The sequence below is a fragment of the Notothenia rossii genome (genome assembly GCF_949606895.1).
Source record: "Notothenia rossii genome assembly, chromosome: 2".
In the NCBI taxonomy this organism is placed as follows: domain Eukaryota; kingdom Metazoa; phylum Chordata; class Actinopteri; order Perciformes; family Nototheniidae; genus Notothenia; species Notothenia rossii.
In genome coordinates, this window is record NC_136904.1 from 60,507,957 (window position 1) to 60,516,275 (window position 8,319).

Sequence of the window (8,319 nt, forward strand, 5' to 3'; positions counted from 1 at the left end):
CAACTATGGTGTAGTTATGCAATGAATGAAAAACTTGGGTCGCAGGTTCCTCAACAGTGCATTACAAGACATCTATCAATATGTGTGTATACCTCCAACAATGTTAACTATGTTGAAGCACTTATTTTAACTGATATTATACATATTATACTCTTATATGTATGTAGTATAAGAAATGTGCAGAATAGGACAGTTTAATGGTGTTTTTCTTAGGACACCTTTAATGTGCCAACATTAAAAACTAAACATCCTTTAGGAATAATAATATATGACATACATTTCTTTGGGATAGGGACAATTATTCAGAATCCTTTTGGAAAAGGTTGACGTCAAAGGTGTAAAGTTGGGGGATGAGGCTCTGCTAACAGATAACACACTAAAGAGTAAGATGTTTACCTGCGGCAGAGGATCCATCATGCTGTTTGTTTCGGCTATGATTATCTAAGACATCATGAAAACTCTGCAGAAAAATAAATGTTTCTGTTTACGTAAAAGCCACATTTGTTAAAAGAAGTTGCCGCAAATGTGATTCAAAGATTTAAATATTAAAATGCTTTAATGTCATATTACCATACACATACACCATACAGTGTGGTTTTAGTGATGAAAATCTAGTGTTGGGATCCTCAAATAATGCCACATATACAGAATGGGAAGACATATATGTATTCTGAGAAAGAACAACCAAAAAGAAATACTATGCTTTAAATAGTAAAGTAATGGGGATCTGGGTAATACACTGAATATAAATATTTAAACTGCACTAGGCCTACTCATATTTCCAAACCTTTGATATTATGGGATTTTCCAGATTATTTCTTTTATTTATATTTTGTATTCTGTTGATAATTATTGTATTGATATTTTAAATATATTTTCATGGCCATATGTTGCGAAGGTTTGTCATGGCAGAGGATATCCTGAACAAAGCAGTAAAGAATGGCATTTATAGTTCAAACCATGCCCACAATCTTATCAGTGTATCACATTTATCTTACAGTAATATTTCCAAATCAAATCTTTCAACTGATTTCAAAGGAGAAAACAAGTTATCCCTTTAAAAGCTTTGTGAGGATTCACACATGTGTCTCATAAAGTGTGAATGTGTGTGTGGAGCGTTGTTCTGTACGTATACATCCTCACGGTGTGGAATGAGGAAGGATCAGAAAAACTTCTAGGTGCCCTTCAGAGGAAGTCTTATCACGTCTTTAACTGCCTTTATCTCCTTCTCTCCATCTGACATGTGTCCTTGGTGCAGCACGCAGTAAATGTTAAGTATCCTTCTGTGTGTGAAGCTCCGTGTCACGTCAAGGCCATTATCTCAGGAGATCTGAGAGCAGATAACAATCTAATCAGATGAGCTGCATGTATCTGCTACAGCGTTAAATAAGGAAATAAAGGTTGGATAAAAAAATGAAGGAGGATACGATGAAGTTCAGATTGTGACCTTGACCCTATAAAAACGTTATGACTGCATGTCTGCTGATGTGCTGTCCATTGATCTCTGCAGACTGGATGCATCATATTCAAACGTGTCGTTCATTTAGTTTGATTAATTAAACTAGCTTTAGCTGCTCAGCAGAATTCTTTAAAGCTGTCTGCAAACAAGGGAAAGAGTTATTTAAAAAACAACAGTTGTTTGAGAGGTTACATATTGAGCTGTTGTGAAACATACATTTGTATGTTTGTCAATTGCATAATAAAGTGATTAAAAAACAGGTGAAGAGAAGAACTGTGGAACAAAAACATTTGGATTATACTTTCCTAAATCCGGGCACCAATATAAAGTGGGTTCGAAATGATAAGTGGCCTCAACTGTCAGCTCCATCACTAAACAACCCATTACAGTGTTAAACTAGTGAGTCATATTTGGTGCGTCATAGAAAAAAACGGTGGAAATATGCAAGTTATTTTAACCCTTTGATACACAAAAATGACCCATGTATGCAAGTGTGATATAAATGATAAATCAAAACATACTAAAATAATAATTTGGAAACAAAATATTATATTATCAGTGATTTGGACCAAACAATACATTTAATATTTGAAATCTTCATTTGTCACTTCTTCACACTCACAAATAACATATATCATCCAAAGGACAACAGTGTTAACTGTTTCTGTCGCATAACTATTGTACTGTGGTGAATGTATACAATGATTGAATACAAATAAAATAAAACTGATTGTGCAAATTGCCATGTCAGTACCTCACAAATGATGATCACACGTCTGTGCCCTTGCACACAGAGCTGCTTCACTTGGAACACCAGCTGCTGGCTTTTCGGTCTTTGCCAGCTGGGCAGATCTTGCAGCTCTTTCTTTTCCCTTGTCCCTCATGTCTGGTGTCCTCCTGTGGCTGGGTGGTGTGTGCACTCTTTTTAGCCCACATCTTTCCATTGCCCCTGTAATGTGCTCTTGGAGGTGCGGTGTGCCCTCCATGCATCTCTTCATATGTGGCATGCAACCCAATATCACAGCAAGATGTGAACATGTGACAATTTACCATGCTGGGAGACGTGAAGATGTCACGATTTCGTCCCTTCAAACGTGACAGTTATACCTCATTCACACCAACGGTGTTTCAGGGCCGGTTCGGAGATGGAGCTTGAAAAGCACCGGGTTTTCCTCTTCACACCGCAGCGGAGCAGCCTCTTAGCTCCGGAATCCGGTTTGTTTCAAGCACCAAAAAATTGTCCGGCCAGAGCAAAAGCACCACATACGTCACGCTTACGTCGAGGCGGGGGCAGGGGCAGGGGCGGGATCAACTCCTGAACAACAACAAAAAGCTGACGTTTTATCCAGTTTGTACACAACGATGGAGAAACTTAACAAGCAGCTGTGGTCCACTGAAGAGACCAGCTACCTACTGGGAATCTGGTCTTCCGAAGAGGTACAGAAGAAGCTGGAGCACAATCGGCCATTGTTGTTGTTGTCGGTGTCAGCTGTGATTGGTTTCCGCGCGGTTTGGCTTTATGAAGCAGGCACGCAAACGGTTACGTCATGACGCAAACGATGACGCAATGATGCAGCACCAGTCGGACTTTGGGCTGTGTGAAAGGAGCCGGAGCTAAACCGAAGAACCGGTTCTGGACCTGAAAAGCTCTAGCAAGGAGCTTGAACCGGAGTTGCGTTGGTGTGAATGAGGTATTACACGGTATTGTTAACCCATGTTAACCAGTGGAGAAATAACCGGAAATACCAAGCAAATGCTACCCCGACGTAATGATTTATTTTTTAATAGTTACACTCGATTACGCCGATTTTCTTGTTGCCCCAGCTGGTTGACACCTCTTTTAGCAGAAACAAAGGCTACATTAATGTATTAAATCAATGTTAATCCGTGCGTGTGGATGTGGAATTAACGGACGTGACGTTGTGCGATTGAGTTGCCAAGCAACAGCTTCGGTTCATGTTAATTTAAAAACTCTTCAACTACAACCGTAGTTATATTTAAAAACATGTTAGAAGGCCTCACGAAATACTTTAATGCAAATTAAAATGTGAAGGAATGTGTGTATAACAAAATATATCGGTCATAAACGAAACCGGAAACAGACGCAGGCAAGATCCTCAGCTCGACGATTGGATGGTTAGCCGCAATGCATGCTGGGATTTGGCGTTTATGTGATGTGAAATCTGAAAACGTTTATTAAAAATACAATAATACCTTATTCCATGTGTGCTTGCTTTTCTCTTTGAAAGTCATCATATAACGGCATTGTAATACACGGTTCGGCTGTATTAAATATTACATATCTGCCGTAGTTCTCTATTTATAGAACCCTGCTGAGAAGACTTCTAGACAAACAGGAGAACTGCCGCCAAAACTGAAAACGTGACGTGGATCATAAATATATAAGCAATTAAACAGCATCTTACATTTCTTTTCACACAATACGTCTCCTGGCAATATCAACACTAATTTGGCTGACTTTTATATTTGATCCAATTTGTAGATAGGCTGTATTTACACCATAACGGTGCAGAGCTGATAGAAAGGGACACCTGGTGGTTAAAGCACGTTATTGCATTTTATTATTTTATTATTAGATATTAATAGGAGGATGTGCAAAACAGACAAACTAGTAGGGCTTAATTTAAACATTAAAGAGTACTTTAGGTTAAGGTCTTCTTTTGAATAAGAAAAAAGCTTTAAGAAGAATATGGAGGGATGAAACCCTCTTGAAACCACAGGTCCTTCCTTCCTGCAGCAGTCAGACATTACAACCAGCACTGCCCCTAGTAGACCCTCCTACACACACGACAACACAGACTATAACACCCCTTGCTGCTAAATACAAACCAACTTTGTGCAATATGTGCTATTATGTGCAATATATATGCCGTTCATAACTGTGTAATTTATACCTGGCTGCTAAACCCTTGTTACTGTTACAAGGTATGTATCTTGTATTTTGTAAATTGTGTAACTTGCTGCTGTTAAATACCGTCAATGTGCAATATGTGCTTTATGTGCAATATATACTTTATATATGCCATTTTTAATAACTGTAATATATACCGGGCTGCTAAATCCTAAGAACTGCTACAGTATTTGATTTGTAGATATGATTTGTTTTTTATCTGTATTTCTGAAAATTATGTAACTTTTTATCTTTTTTTTAGCATATTGTTTATTATATTATAACTTAGTACTTTTTTAGCATATTGTTTATTTTATATAAGTTAGTACTTTAACGCATGTAAGATATGCAACACTAAGCTGTATGTGGCTCTTTCCTGCTGTAACGCTGCACATTTCCCCTCTGTGGGACTAATAAAGGTATTCTGATTCTGATTCTTTAATGGTCTATGCATGTGTGTGTGCTGTGCAGAGCACACAGCACACACACAGTGACATTTGTATCTACAGATAAATATTAAGCCTGACAAAGTACTTAACGTCTAATATATTGCTTTCCTGCAATGTTAACTATGTTTAAGCACTTGCTTGTTTATTATTAAATTGATATTATACATAATGTATTATACTCTTATAAGATGTATGTAGATAGTATAAGAAATGTGCAGAATGACAGTTTAATGGTGGAGTATACACACATATAGATGTCTTGTAATGCACTGTTGAGGAACCTGCGACCCAAGTTTTTCATTCATTGCGTAACTACACCATAGTTGTGTATACTATGATGTCAATAAACCTTAGCTTAGAAAATCTTGAAATCTTGAAAGGGATGTGCAATGTGCAGTCATTATATACAGTCTTTAATTAACCATTAGTAGGGAATAACGAGTAATGAATATACTTTATAGTAGGGGTGGGGAACCTTTTTCCTCTCAAGGGCCATTTCAATTTTTTAAACATCCTCCGAGGGCCGTACAAATTATTGACCTCTGCTTAAAAATACTAAAATCACAGCCCCTTCATTTCGCCTTTCTTTCATGCCGTGCAAAGAAAAAGCAAACTCTTAATCCAGATATTTTACCATGACTCATGCATGCATTCACGTGCACGGTTGTGGCATGACCACCAAAACAGAAAGTATATTGGACACAAGATATGTGCAAATGTATTTCGTTTCCTATCCATGTTGAAGTGATTTAATAGTGGGGGGGGGGAGACCTAACCTCCTCTAGGGGGGTCCTCACCTCCCCGGGAAGATTTTTTTTTAAATGTTGAAGTTAAAAGCATCAATCTGGTGCACTTTGAGAGCAACATTAGGAGATCTATGGATACATCTCTCAACATCCATATGAAACAGAACTGGAGGCAGATGTATTTTTCTTTTTGGATATTTTACAAATCACTCCCCTTTCAAACTGTATTCTTGTTTATTAATAACAACTTTTATTTACTGTCATATAGTATTTTATACCTGTTTACTTTATTCTCTTGTTTTTTAGAACTATAATGATCATATAAAGATGTGCCTTTACCTCACTGGTTGGAGAAAAAGCTTCTTATATTCGTTAGCATAGCTAGCTAACCAGATGCTAATAACAACAAAGTTATTGACTGTATGATCAGTATGACAGATGAACAGATCGCCATTGGGTTTACAACTAAAGACACAGCCACGAAGAAACTGCGGCATGTGTACGGCTCCTTATGGGTACTGCAATTTTTGGAAGTGCCGAAGTGACGTTCTGGTGCTCCCCTGCCATGCTCCCCTGTCAGACGAGACATATACCACGTGATGACACGTTAGGCTCGTGTTGTGTTCAAGGACCCTGACCTTGGCCAGGAAAAACAGGCACTCGCCTGTTTAATTTTTTTGCGGTCTAGATTTCTTTAATCTTTTTCTTTTTAGCGTGTGTTTATAAATTACCTCGAGGGCCGTAGCAAATGTTCTTGCGAGCCGTATACGGCCCGGGGGCCGGAGGTTCCTCACCCCTGCTTTATAGGGATCCTATTAATATCTTTTAATAAAATTAAATAACGTTCTTCAACCACCAGGTGTCCCTTTCTATCAGCTCTGCACCGTTATGGTGTAAATACAGCCTATCTACCAATTGGATCAAATATAAAAGTCAGCCGAATTAATGTTGATAATGCAAGGAGACGTATTGTGTGAAAAGAAATGTAAGATGTTGTTTAATTGCTTATATATTTATGATCCACGTCACATTTTCAGTTTTGGCGGCAGTTCTCCTGTTTGTCTAGAAGTCTTCTCAACATAAATAGAGAACTACGGCAGATATGTAATATTTAATGCAGCCGAACCGTGTGTATTACAATGCCGTTATGTGATGACTTTCAAAGAGAAAATCAAGCACACTCGGAATAAAGTATTATTGTATTTTTAAAAAACGTTTTCAGATTTCACATCAAATAAACACCGAATCCCAGCATGCATTGCGGCTAAACCATCCAATCATCGAGCTGAGAATCTTGCCTACGTCTGTTTCCGGTTTCGTTTATGGCCGATGTATTTTGTTATACACACATTCCTTCACATTTACATTTTAATTTGCATTTAAGTATTTCGTGAGGCCTTCTAACATGTTTTTAAATAGAACTACAGTTGTAGTTGAAGAGTTTGTAAATTAACATGAACCGAAGCTGTTGCCTGGCAACTCAATCGCAAAACGTCACGTCCGTTAATTCCACATCCACACGCATGGATTAACATCGATTTAATACATTAATGTAGCCTTTGTTTCTGCTAAAAGAGGTGTCGACCAGCTGGGGCAACAAGAAAATTGGCGTAATCGAGTGTGACTATTACAAGATAAATCATTACGTCGGGGTAGAATTTGCTTGGTATTTCCGGTTATTTCTCCACTGGTTAACATGGGTTAACAATGTAACGGTCACGTTTGAAGGGAAGAAATTGTGACATCTTCATTTCTCCCAGCCTGGTAAATCGTCACATGTTCACTTCTTGCCGTGATACCGGGTTGGTGGCATGACAAGCTCTATGCCCAGCTCATTAATGAAAAGCCGCTGTGCATTGGTCACCCCCCCCATCCCCCGCCCCCCATGTCATCAGGGTGTTGTGCAGTAAAGATGGAGTAGGCATTGAGGGCGGCAACATCAGTACATTGTGCAAGAGCACCATGGGCCGCCTCCCTGTTCTCCGCTTGCATGTGTAAGTGCCAACCATCTGATCCATTGTGTCCACTCCTGATTTTAACTGAAAGTAATTTTTCTGCACAAAAGTTATCCCAGAAACTTTGAGAAGACAATAATGATAACAGTATATAAAAAAAACAGAGCAAAGCAAAGCAAGGCCTTGTCATTAAAATGTGTTGTTTCCAGAATTAGCTTGGATGAATAACAAAGTGTATTTATACAATTCATGCTCCTCTTAACTGATGCAGGTTTAAAGACTGTGTGAAACAGGTGTAATATACTTAGCTTGAAGGCTGTGTTATTATATATTCAGTGCTACTTATTGTACCGCTAATCTACATAATGTGGGGAATGATTCAGTCAGCACTCGGTTGCTGCCAAGCCTTCCTCTCAGTGAGTCAGTCAGTCAGGTTACTAATTACCCAGCCATCCATCCAACCATTTAACAGTTACTGTTTAAGATGTCCACTCAGCACACCAAGAAAGCTAGATTGTGTAGAAGGCTATGAGGAAATTAGCCTAAACGTCTCACTTGATGTATTACCTCAGTAAACATTTTCCTGATGAGTTAAGGGTATGCTTAGGGCGGGACTTGTGATTGACAGGTCACATCCACAGTGTGGTCCGGTTTGCGTGTTGTCTTTTTTTTGTCTTATATTACTCCAGGTTCATCTCTTATTCATTAATCCCTGGTCGCTTAAAAGCAGTTGACATCATCATCATCATCATCATATTCCTGGATCAGGGCCACTTTAGTACAACAAGGTCGCTGGACC

At 38.6% G+C, this 8,319-nt stretch overlaps 1 protein-coding gene across 1 annotated transcript in view; it reads left to right on the top strand.

Annotated features, from left to right (window-relative positions):
- The window catches only part of LOC307029173 (uncharacterized protein), a 426,810-nt gene that overhangs the window by 70,003 nt on the left and 348,488 nt on the right, over positions 1-8,319 (top strand). The gene's annotated exons all lie outside the window — the stretch shown is intronic.